At 43.3% G+C, this 12754-nt stretch overlaps 1 long non-coding RNA gene across 1 annotated transcript; it reads right to left on the minus strand.

The window, feature by feature from the left end:
- Nucleotides 1-7824: 7824 nt before the first annotated feature.
- Nucleotides 7825-11821, minus strand: LOC146436116 (uncharacterized). The gene is made up of 3 exons (XR_014852529.1): nt 11770-11821; nt 11053-11148; nt 7825-10692 (listed from the first exon to the last, which is right to left on the minus strand). It is a non-coding gene; the product is annotated as an uncharacterized LOC146436116 (long non-coding RNA).
- Between the last annotated feature and the right edge of the window lie 933 nt (nt 11822-12754).

Here is a 12754-nt window from a genome sequence, read left to right on the forward strand (position 1 = left end):
CCTGATCTATTTGATTTTTAGCAGGCAAAGGAAAGGTAAGGTGCAGTAGACATAGGTGGAAAATAAGCTTGAAGTGAACTGTAATACTGCAGTTAATTAAAGTTAACCATAGCTACGGGGTATTTGTTGTATGGAGGTTTTTTGTAACCATGTGACCTTTTCTTTTACTCTGGCTCATTAAGCAGCCAGTCTGGGCATATTAGCCAGCATTTTTTTGAACCCACTCCATAGGTTTTTCTCCTGAAGATGTCCACAGCTGACAAACAAGTTGTAACCTTTTTTTGAGGAGGAAAAGGGAGCTGCTGAGCAAATCTCATGTACAGAGATTCAGCTGATTTCTGTTTTTTACAGTAATGCTCCCATCCCCCATACTTGCCAGTTATTTAAGATACAGCCCAATGTTTGCTTGAATAAATGGTGTAAGTTTAATTTATTTGTCCAGGTGGTCATTTATTGTGCTCTCATTCCTTCTTGTAATGGGGAAGTATTTAAATGGTTTATTTTCCCAGGGAGGGTTGTTGTGTTTTTGTTTTTGGGGTTTTTTTTCCCAGTTAGATTATTCTTGACATTTCTTTTAATAGCCTTGTAGCCTATTTTCTTAGAAATGCGTTAGAACATGTGTGTCACTGGATGTTTATTTTTTAAGCATTGGCAGCTGTGTGTGAGTTGGAGATAGAAGTGTTTGTGCAGTGAAGAGATGCTACGTCCATTTGGGGAAAATACTACACAGTTCCAACAGGAGCTTGAGTTTACCAATGGCAACTGGTGTAATTTAATACAAACCTTGTTATCTTTTTTATTTGCTTAGTAATGTTGTGCGTATGAGCATGCTTGCCTCCCCAAACTAGTCAGGACTAACATTGTTTTGAAACTGCAATCTCTTCAAATAGGCTGGCTGCCAGCACAGCTTTGCAGGGCTGCAGCAGTCACTGGAAAAAGGGTTGTCTGCTTCTTTATGTGTCTTGTGAGCTGAGATTTTCTTCCCCTCAAGGGAAAGGGCTTTGTCTTCAGAGCTCTCAGGTTCCCAGCTTACTATGCAGTAGTTGCCTTGCAGCTTGCCTTTTCCCTAGGTCTTGCCTTTTTCTTTCCTCCCTTTTTTTTAATGCAGTCATTCTCCATTCATTGTAGGATGGATTGTGTTGTGCATTAGCAGCCTCTTTCTCTGCCAAAGTGACACATCCTGTAGATTTGCAGCAGAGTACTGAACTGTCACTGTAGTGCTGACTCTTGTAAGGCTATTCTTGAAGCAGAACAGCTTCCCCCTTGGCGTTCAGCCATCAGGATTCATTACAGCATGCATTTTCTACCCAAAACACGGCTCTGTACCTACAGAGTTGTCCTTACAACCATCCCCCAGAAGACACGGAGGGCATAGTTACACCCTCCTGTATAGAAACAGGCACTGCTGGGTTTATCTTCAAAGTGTCTGAAAACCATGTACCAACCTTTTATTATTTCAGCCCCTGCCTTAAAACGTGTAATGCAGACTGGGAAGCGGGGGGTGATGCCTCTGCTGATAGGGTGATGTGAGAAGAGCTGCATACAATGTCTGTTCCCAGATGTATGTCTTAAAAAAAGAATTAGGCATGTGTGCACTGAGTGGGGCTCCTCTGATGAGCCAGACAAACATCTCTGTCTCCACGTGTTTGCCACAGGGCAGCCCAGCCCCATGCTGCCACCACCCCCGACTGGGAGGCTTCGCGGGAATGCAGTTCTTCTCCCTGGGAATGAGCTTGCCTACCTCCATGAGAAGAAACATGGGAGATTACATGTCACTTAAAGCTTCTGACAGCATACCCACTCTCTTTCAGCCATTCAGGGAAACTGCAGAGTGAACATCAGAAGGGAGCAGTTAGACGTGAATGGGAGGGGGAGGATGCTCACCAAAAGTCTGTCTGGCCAGTATGGTCTCTGACTGGTTGGACTGGCTGAGCTACTTGCGGCTAGGTAGGTTCAAGATTCCAAGGTCTGACTGCTTGCTCGATGCAATGAACCATGCTAGTGTAAATCTGTATTGCTGACTGGATGCAGCTACCCTGAAGTGTCTTCTCTCCCCCTTCACTGACACAGCCATACAATCCTGCCTGTTGCCAGGCTGAGCCTGCATTCTCCTCGCTGCTGTGTGCCTTGCCTTCCCGAAGGGCCCTTGTAAGGTTTTTTGGAGGTGGTGGGAGCAGGGGTGGAGGTGAGGAAGGTCAAGCTTCTTAGGTTTCAGCTGATTTGGCATCCGCTCACAGCCCTCCCCCCGCAGCCCTACGCGGCCATATGCACTGGCTGCTGCTTTTATGATCCTTTGCAAAGAAACCTTTGAGATGTGAACTGCTGCAAATAGCAATTTATTTTCAGAAAAACGCCCCCTTCCTACACGATCAGCTTTAACAGCGAAGAAGACTGGTTTTCTGTCGTTCCGAAAGAGTGCTATAATGGAGAGCTGCTCCTTTCTCTCTGGCTGGCACTGCTCTGCTGGCAGTACCGGGTGTGCCAGGCTACCCGTTCCCTCAAGTCTACTTCACTGGTGTGTCTTTGATTTTTTTTTTTTTTTTTTTTTTTTTTTTTTTTTTTTTTTTTTTTTTTGGCCAGCGCGAAGGCCCTTTACTTTGTTTAGTGAGTGGAGGCTGAGCCTGGCAACTCCACCGCAGCGCGGAGCGGCTTGGCACTGCTGCAGCATGGCAGCTTCGGCAGGGACTGAACCGAACTGAACCTAACCGGGCTGGGCTGGGGAGGGTCGCCAGGGCACGCAATTGCCGCTGGCTTGGGCCGACCTAGACAGCCATGTGATTGCCTGCCTGCCCTCCTGCCTGCCCGCCTCTGCGCAGGGGATGGGAATGGGGACATGAAACATGTCTGTGCAGCTTCAAGGAACAGAGCAGAATTCCCCACTGTCATCATCCTCCTCCCCTCCCTCCCTGCAGGCTGCCAGAGGGGAGGGCTGATTACAGCTCCGCTATTGTTCAAGTAACCTACAAATGGATTTGCATGGAGGCAGGTTGGGAGGGGCAGAGGGTGGGATTTATTAGCAGCAGCTAAATTCGTCGGGATTACTATTAGACTGAGAGCTTCTCAATGGGAATGATCCCTGCGTGAGCGATGGGGTGGAGGGGAGGGACTGGAAAGCTCCTTTCCTGCAAATAGGTGAAGGGGTGGCTGGCTCCAACCGAGTAGGAGAGGCAGGCAGGGTGCAGCTGCCTGGGGACGGCGCTTCACCTCGGTTTAAACTGTAACCCTCTATTCCAAGCACGCAGCTCCTGGCAGTGCCGCTCATACCAAAGCCTTGACTCAGGGTTATCTGCATGCTGGGTAATAAGCAGCGTCACCAGAGGAATGTGCAGAGAAAGCAGCCATGCTGCGGCAAGCCTCCGCTCGCTCCTCAGGCAAACAGCCTCCGCTCACTCCTCAGGATTTAGCAGCCTGCTTCTGCTTCTGGGCTGCCAGACTGGCGAGGCGTAGGGGCCTTCTCCAGGGGGTACAACCCCGAGGCCAGAACAGCATTTTGCCCTTCCTTAAGCAAGTGCTTTTTTATACAAAGCTGGCCGGGGCTTTGCTAAGCATGACTGAGAACTGTGCCTAGGAAAGGGTGAAGTTACTCCTCAAGTTACCACATTAGTTTATCCATTTTACAGATGGGTAATCTCAAATGTTCGAGCCAGGTCACACGGCAAACGCTTATCAGAACAAGGGAGAACGTGGCCATTGGTTACTGCCCCAAAGGCTCCTCTCCCTTCTTCTGGGATAAAAGCATGTTGTTACAACGACTGTGCAGCTGGACTCAAAAGTGCTTGTGTGACACAGGTGTTTGGGAACAGCAACGTTTGGTGCCAGGCCAGTTGCCTGTAGCCTGCGTCCTTCACTCTGATAGCTCCAAGGCTGGAGGCTGTTGCTGTTCTTGCTGATGAAACATACAGAGGGCTGGGGTGAAGGAGAGTGCATACCTGTGTGTCAGAGGTAGGAGCTCCCCTTTGGCTATGGTGGAAAGCACACCACATCCAAATCAAAGACAGGAGGGGGTTGCTTTGAATTGCTGTATTCCGGATTATCTGAGGCAATCTTACTCTTCACTGCACACATCATGGCAACAAGAGACAAGATTATAATGTAGCTCAAGTTTTCATTTTAACGTGTCCAGACTGGCACACAGTTGGAGTAAGGACAATGCACTTTTGTAGTTTTGATGTGTTTAAGAGCTAGAGGCAGAATTAGGGAGGGAGTGGGAAGCCTGAATATCTGGTCTGCTATTGGAAAATATAGGCCACTGACTTATAGATGTTGAAGGTTTATTTGATCTAGCTTGATGTGGTAGCCATTTTCTCTTAGAACTCTCTCAGTGTCTATAACCAATTTCTGTAATATCAAAAGACAAAATATAAAACATTTGGGATTAAAACAACTGCAGGAACTCTTGTCTTCCTGCAGCAGTAAATTTTGGAGTATTTCTTATTACTTGCTCAAGTGTTGTTGTGCTTGACTCCCTGTTACATGTAAAGATAATTCCTCACTGAAGAACTCAGACTTCATGGATAAGAAAGGCCAGTTAGCACTTTTATTGTATCCCACCTCCTTCAATGAAAGATTATGCTGTGTGTCATATCAAAAAGATGCAGCCTTTCAAGAGCTGTACCTTGCTAAGCATACACACTCACTTTTTGGCACACATTTGCTGTAGTTTTGAGTAGTTTTCTTACTCCACTCCCCCAGATCTCCACCCCCCCTTCCAGCAGTCAGCTCTTCTGTTCATCCAACTGTATTCATTCAGCTGTGCTCACTGCATCATTTCTGCTAGAGGGGAGGCTGTAAGAGGTGCAGCCATCAGGGATAGTATCAGTCGTGTGCTCTGTGGACGTCTAGTCACATTGTGCTAACAAGGACCCGTGGCCTAAGATAGATTCATTAGTCAGCAGCCTTTATAGAATGTCTAGTGGCCTGTGTGACAGTTAAATACCAGGAAGCAATGCAGAAATTCTTATGCTCTTTTGTACCTGTCTTTCCTCATGCTAGAGCTGATGACAGCATTTCTTGAGAACTGCACTGCACATGCTTAATACAAAGAGCACAGCCCCTTTCAGGTTTTTGCATGATTAGCTGCAGGCCTCTGCATAGATCTTCCGTGTTCTGATGGCTGGATTTTTACAGTACATATTTTGCAAGTTACAGCTTGAAACTTCCTCCTCTCAGAAGGTTCTGTCATTTGAAGGAACCCCACCCTGCTCTCCCTTGATGATGTGCAATCCTAGGCTGTGTTTGAGCATGCCTGGGAAGGCAGGTGCAGCCTGGCTGGATCCTCAACATTGCCTGCAAATAAACACAGTTTAAACAAATTGGACTAATAAGAACATTCAAGATTCAGGTAACAACCAGGACAGGTTTTGCTCTGTAGTCTTCATTTTGTGCTTTTCCCATCTCCTTTCCGAGTTATAACCCAGAATATATGACAGGATCATGTTGCTGTGGAAATCATTTACAACATAAACTGTATAACAATAAAAGTTCTTAATAGCACCTTTGTTGAAAACAACATCAGGTTAAAGTCACTTTAAAACCCCCCAGACTTCCTTTTTGCTGTTGCAAATGAGGACTTGCATAAAATTAAAGATTTATTTTCTAATATTTTAAGGAAAATAATCCTTCTAGCATAAAACCTGTAAATACAGTTGTATTCTTCCTCATTTGACCAGCACATGCATAGCTCTCAGATATGTCCTCCAGCCCAGAAAAGATGAAAAATGCTTAAATCCAGTAAAGTTCTTCAAATCTTAGAAGCAAGGGACCAGATTAGAGCAAGGTTATTTCTCTGCTCAAAGCAGGCCCTTCATGGTCATATCATGGTCTGAGTCTGTGGGAACTATAGGTTGTCACCTGCACCAAACCATTTCCCCCTCAGATGTGCTTTGTAGCGTTGCCTGATTCCTTGCCAGTACTCTGAGAGTCACCCCATTAGTTGCTGCAAGCATTTAAGACATCAGTCCTTGGCAGCGCACACATCCTAACTCTCAGGATCTTGTCCAAACTAAGTTCTACAGTTTGATGGGAACACATCTCATTACCACACCAGGGTCTCCGTCTCCACCCTGGAGGCCATCTGGAGACTTCTCAGTGATGTTCTGTTTCAGGGTTGTAGAGTGTGTGTTCTGATACACCAGCTTTCCTTGCTGCTTAAAGATGTCTGGGTCTGGATAGCTCTTACTAAGCTGCTTAAGCCCTTTTGGCTGTTGTTCCCTAAGGACTCCTGGCAATCACAGAAAAACCAGACTTCTCTTGGTTTTTCATTTGGTTCACAGTGGAGTTCCCACACAATTTATGACCATTTGGTCTCAATTCAACATTATACCACTCACTTATTACTCAAGATTTTCTCTAACTGCCTTATGCAGGAAGCTGCTCTGTTGAACAGAGACCAATGTCTCAGATGGCACAGACATGATCTATATATGATAGGTGCATACCTGTATGTGCTCCAGTGAACAATCCCCTCTTGTGCAAGTTTGCATGTCAGCTGCACATCATTGGAGTATCCCTGCTTTCAGAGGGCCTTCTGTAATCTGATGGAGGATTAATAACACTTCTAAAGCAAGTGGGCACTTTTGGGCAAGCTACAAGTCTTTTTTACCTCTTGTAGCAAAATTCTGTAGTCTAACATGAATTCATCCCCTCCACCTCTACTTCCTCCATCATGTTACTTGCAGAGGAGTTCTCAGGGTGGCAATCCATTTAAGCTCTAGCAGGATGCCCTGTGAAGTCATTCCAAGGCTATTTTCATCTCTGAACACGCAGGTAGTGATGTTCCCTGGGTGTAAATGGGCACACTCCCCATGAATGTAATGCAGCCCAGATGCCATGAAAGTATGCTTCTGAAGCCAGTCTCAGCCTAGCCAGAACAAGAGCCAAACAGCTCAACACTCTCTATGCTGCATGGCCCTCCCTCCTTGAGGGAAGATTTTCTGTAGCTACTCAATTTTAACCCTCTACAGCAGCAGCATTAGGCATCCAGACATGCAGTTGTGCATTTGTGGGTAACATTTTAACTCCATCAGCTCATCCGCAACATTCGTTGCGGGTAACATTTAATTCCATCAGCACTGAGCTAAGCCAGCTCAATCTGTCTTCTGCCAGTCCAGCAGAAGGCCCATGGCCCCATGTCAGCATACATTGCAGCAGTCTCTCCTGCTGGAGTGCAAGCTGGAGTTCCTGTTGCATTTGTTGACTCTGCAGGAGGAGTGCCTGGTCTGCTACTGGTTTTTCACCAGCAGATAAATAACATTGCTGTCTTTCCCCCTCACAGCACGAGAGTCCTTTGAGATGTATCTACCTACTGGTTTTGCCAATATCTTTTATGTAGTTGTTCTGTTTTTCTCTTAGTGATACAGTCCATTTGTCTGTCTATGTGCTTCATGGTGCATAAACTTCTGGTTTGCTTTCCCCAAGGATTTCTCTTTCTCAGGGTCCCAAGTCCATTCAGTCAGCAGTTTGTCCCCCTTTGCGTACATCTGCTTGCTGCAGCAAGACAAACCACACAAATACACCCATTTAATTTGCTCCCACTACTAAGTCCTTTCTGTAACTTCTCATAATTGACTTGCTCCAGGACCGTGGGTCCTTAGGAGAGGCATGTTACATTTAGCAATTTGTAGCAAGGAAGCTTTATTTGTGGTATAAGTATAGCAACTCCTACAAAATGCTTTTTTTTTTTATCTCTTTAAGAATTTGTGTGTTAAATTAGATGTGTGTGACAAATATGAATGTTGAAAGGCTGTGAATCATTGTTCCTTTCAAAGTGTGATAGATGTTAGGATTAGAATGAAGCACACCTTACTTGGGACAGAAGAACTACTCTTGTTTTTTATCTTCATAGTTTGAAATATGTATCACAGATTTCACAGAAATATTCTGAGTTGGAAGGGACTCACAAGGATCATCAAGTCCAGGTCTTCAGTGAATGGCCCATGCAGGGATCAAACCCACAACCTTGGTGTTATTAGCACTGTACTCTAACCAGCTGAGCCACCACTTACAGATACACTTATATTCTTGGCCTGCAGGACTTTCCAGTGCCTCTTACAAATTCGTGAGCTTACAGAAGTGGTGCTGAATTGCCTCTGTCTATATTTTCTTACAGAGATGAAATTGCTGAATGTTGAAAGGGAGGGTTGCTATCAGGAAAGATTAAGAAATGGAAATGTACCTCTTTTAGGACCTGTGTCAAGGACATCTGGAGACCCTTAACCTGAAATAGAGGATGAAGTAAGAACAAATGCCGATGGCAAAGGCAAAAAAGGAAAATTATCCAAACTCTATCCTTCAGCAGGTGGGGATGAAAAGGAGAGGGAGACATGCAGAGTTTTCTTGGTTTAAATGCTTGGGAGTTGCTCTGAAGCTGTTGTGAGGGACAGACACATAAAAGCCAAATTATTGCGTAGTTATGAGCAGCAAAACTTTGCAGAGCAGCAGAGGCACTGGAAATAAAATTAATTATAGTTGACCAATAGATTGTGAGGTGAAGAGTCCCTCATTACCAATTTGTCAATGAATAAGAAACAAGTTCCTGAAATGAGAGGCAACAGACAATGAGCAGCAAGGTGGTTGCAAGATGATGGTTCTTAAATGTGGATCTTGTCAAATACCTTGGTGATCTTTATTGTTATATTCTTGCATCAGCCAAAGATGTGCAACAGTTTTTAGAAGACAAAGACATGTTTATCTTAGAAATGCTTATAATTTAAATACTAAAGGAGAAAAAGCAAGAGGAAACATTGAAATGTTTGAAAGAGCTATTTGAACATAAAAAAATCAAACCAGTAGGACCTGGCACACTGGTGATAGGTGAATGATCCAGCCAGTAACAGGTTTTATTTATGGCATACGAAGTTTTGTGTGCTGTTAAGAAACCATTTTCCTAAGCGCACTGCCTAGTTTCATTAAAGGCACCAGAGTATTTGTGGGGAAGATCTGATTGCCACTAGATAACTTACTGAAATCTCATGTCTGTAGAATGGGCATCTGATCAGAAAGCGAATGCCAGGATGCAGGAGGCATGAAATACTGGATGCTATGTGAAGCTTTGTACTGCTATGACAGGAACCAAGATCTGCCCTTATCTGACAGAGTATTGGTGACCCCATCTTAAAAATTATAATGAACTGCTTAAAGGAGTTTGGAGATGAGCCCATGAGAACAGTTAGAGACATGCAAAAATGTTTCTGCACCACAGCAGAAGTGTGGTTATTGTTTATTTATTCTACAGCTAAAGCCCCTTAGTATGCATAAGACTTTGTAGACAAATAGGGCAGGTCCGTGCCTGAGGAGTTTGCCATCTGAGCAAGACGGAGCACAGCAAAGGGAAGCAAACCAAAAGAAGTGTGTTGGTACATGTGCAGAGCAGTGAGGCAGTAGGAAGCAGAAAGAGCCACAGGAGAGGAGAGGTCACGGTCAAAGGTGTCACCAGAGCCCTCCCAGGGTATGCACTTACCTTCCAGTAAGGCAGGCCCCTCTAGTGTTGCTGTGCCAGGGGAAAGCTTCTTGTTTCATTATCTATGAGGTGTGACCTGTCTGCTTACAATTGCAGTCCTGTAGGAAATACCCTCCAGACTCCACAGACTGTTCTCACTGGCTTCTTTTTCTACACATTCAGATGCTTTTACAGCAGCTCCATATTTGAGTGCATGGAAAAGCAGCTGCATTGCACAAACAGCAAGAAATTTCAATTTGAATTCAAAAGCAAATTTTGGGGCATCTGTGTTGCTATGCCTTAATATTCGTGCATTCAAGATTTATTTGTACAAATGAATTTTAAGTTGAATTCTAAATGTAAAAAAGGTAGTATTGCACATTTTATTATAAACTTCATGCTAGGTTACCAAACATGATACAAAATCGGTATCATTTGAGATGTGTAATTAGCCAACATATCAGTAGACCTAGGAATGTTCATCAGATAGACTAATCATTTTGAGTGATGAAAATCTTGAGTATTTTCTAATCCAGTTGCAGCTAATTTCAGAGGAGAAGAAAATAATATTAATAGAATATGGTTTTTGTTGCATATTACTTGCTCAGTTCTAGCATTATGTATGCAAATCAGGTAATTTTGTACCTAATTGCCTGATTTGCATGCATAAATGTAGGTTGCACATGTGCAAATGATTTCATTCAAATTTAGTATATGCCTAATATGTAAAGTGGCTGAAAACTTGAATCTACGTATCTGAATAACTCAGAATTTTCGCTTAAATTAAAAGCTAAATTTGCCACCAGCTTTGGAGGTCAGACAAAGTAGATGGCTTCTTTGGATGATTTTGCAGGTGCAGTAACCCTGGAGTTGTAAATTTTTCTAGAGAAATGAGCAATGATGTGAATGTCCAGTGAGAGAAGTATATAAAAATGTTTCTGTTGCTTTAAGTGCCATAAGAAAATCACAGAAAACTGTGACACTTGCCAGGTGGAAAAATAATAACTCAGAAGAAAATGTGGCTTTCAAAGTCTTAGGTGATGTATCAGACAATGAAATCTATGATGAAAAGTGTAAAAATACAATACTAAAATCGAAGTGCATTAAAAATTCTTTCAGGTAATATCATGGCTGTGAAAGGAATTGGACTGACAGTTCTTGTGAATGAAGTTATGTGACTTTAGGAGAAGGAGATCCATGGGCAAGCGATAGAAAAGCCTCATTTGTTCTGCCATGCCATGCATTTCACATCTGATCTGGAAGATAAAGAAGATCCAGACTTGGAAGATTAGCAGGAAAAAAAATCAGGCTCAAGAGCCTGTTTCTTTATGAGTCTCTGTGAGGAGCTCCCAGTACTGGGATTGGATGCATTGTCACCAGCAGTTTTCATAATGATGTGGAAGAGCAGGAAGTGTCCCTGAGGAAGGGAACTAAAATTACCAACAGCATTTTTTACTGTGGCATCAGCTGTAGTCTAATAAACAGTGGTAGGCTGTTTTCTCCCTATTACTCAGAGCTCCTCTGCAAGCTTAATTTGCATACACATGGGTGACAAATACTGCTAAAATAAGCATGTAGAAAAATTGGAAGCAATTTGGAGGCACATATGGACTCACAGTTCCAAATTCTCATTCACACTAGTATGAAGTGCAAGCAGGGTCGAAACAGGTATGTTATATGCCTCTTTCAGTGCTTCTTCATGATGTCAAGAACTATAAAAAATTATGGGTGTAAATTAGAATTTGGCACAAAATTATTTTCTCTCCATCTAAGGGCTGCTCTGTCCTAGACCTGCTGACATGAGTATGGTACAGATAATTTCTGACCAGTGTAGCTTTGCTACTAGAAATAAGAATTTCTAGTGTCAATGGTGTTTAAAATGACAAAGACATGCTTTTCTTGGAAGAGGTTATTTTACTTGAGAAAAGGAGACAAGATGGAATGCATCTTACTTTCTGTAGGAAGACACAGCAGCAGGCATGGAGGGGAAGGTAAGGAGGGTTGCCAAGCACTTTTGCATGGTGTGTCTGGAAGCTTATGCTCTGGGTGGGAAGCCATGTGAGAGCTGGGGCCACAGCTCTTTTAGTCTCCTCACCTAGTGAGCCTGTTCCATGCACAAAAGCATTGCTCACCTCTACAAGCATATTTGCAGTGTTTTCACAGGTTACCTACCCCAGAGAAGTGCTCCCTAATGCAGACTTGACTTTGAGCTCTTTTTTTTTTGCTCCCAGGCATACAAAATGGTTTTGATTTAAATGAGAATCAAACTCACCTTTTTCTTCCTGTTCTATCAGTGGGAGAGAAAGCACTCCTTGACTAACAGGGTGTCTTACCTCTTTGCTTGTATGATAACCTCATCAGAGCAGCACATGCAGAAGTCTGTACAAAAAAAAAACCCACCCAAATGCTGGGCTGTATTCCCAGTTCATTCTCTGGGTGTTTAGCTAAAGCCGAACTTCTGTTAGATTGGAGAGGTGCTCTGTTGTTTGACTAAAGACTGTTATTTCTACTTATATCCATTTCATCATGAGTAAGAAGACAATTTCTATTTTCTAATTTTTCTGTATGAGTGTAAAGCACTGCCTGATAGCCTTGCAGATTGAAGATTTCTTGTTTTTTCACAGAATGGATATAGCTTGGGTAATATTAACTTTCTTCTCTCAACAGCTTCTTATTCCTCCCCAGTTTAGTGTTCAGGGAAGGGAAGAGAAGAGAAGGGAAGGGAAGGGAAGGGAAGGGAAGGTTAGGATGTCATATACCTGGTTGTCTGAACCATCATTTTCCACATAACAAGGCCCCCATGAAGGGAATGACACCATAACTGCTCTAGGACAGGACAAACTCATACCAGAATCCCAGAAGGGGAAGAGCATTTGCACTTGCACTGTTCATCTTTTTGCTGTTGCCTGGGAGATTACTGTAGTTTCTTGACTCAGATCTTATGTTGCTTCATAATAAATTTTTGCAAAGAGATACAGCTGTTTCCTGGTTGCCTTTTCCCCCTCCTTTTTGTAATCCCTGCTTGGCAGCTAAAGTGGTCTAACATTTTATGTAACTGGTAGCAGAAATTATTGCCAAGGAGTGAATTGTTTCTTGAGAACATGCCTCCCCTTGGGTTAAATATAGGTTGCAGCATCCCAGTATAATGAAAAGATTGGAAAACATTTACATGCTGGTGTATTTTCTGCTTTGTAGTAACAGAGTAAGACATTCACAATTGTGAAAATCATACCTGCAAAGACAAGTTTAGTCAGCCTCCACCTTTACTGTATTCAGTCCATACACTATAATGTTTCCCATTTTAAATAAATTCTCTAG

The sequence above is a fragment of the Lichenostomus cassidix genome, chromosome 5 (genome assembly GCF_008360975.1).
Source record: "Lichenostomus cassidix isolate B80296 chromosome 5, HeHo_3.0, whole genome shotgun sequence".
NCBI lineage: Eukaryota > Metazoa > Chordata > Aves > Passeriformes > Meliphagidae > Lichenostomus > Lichenostomus cassidix.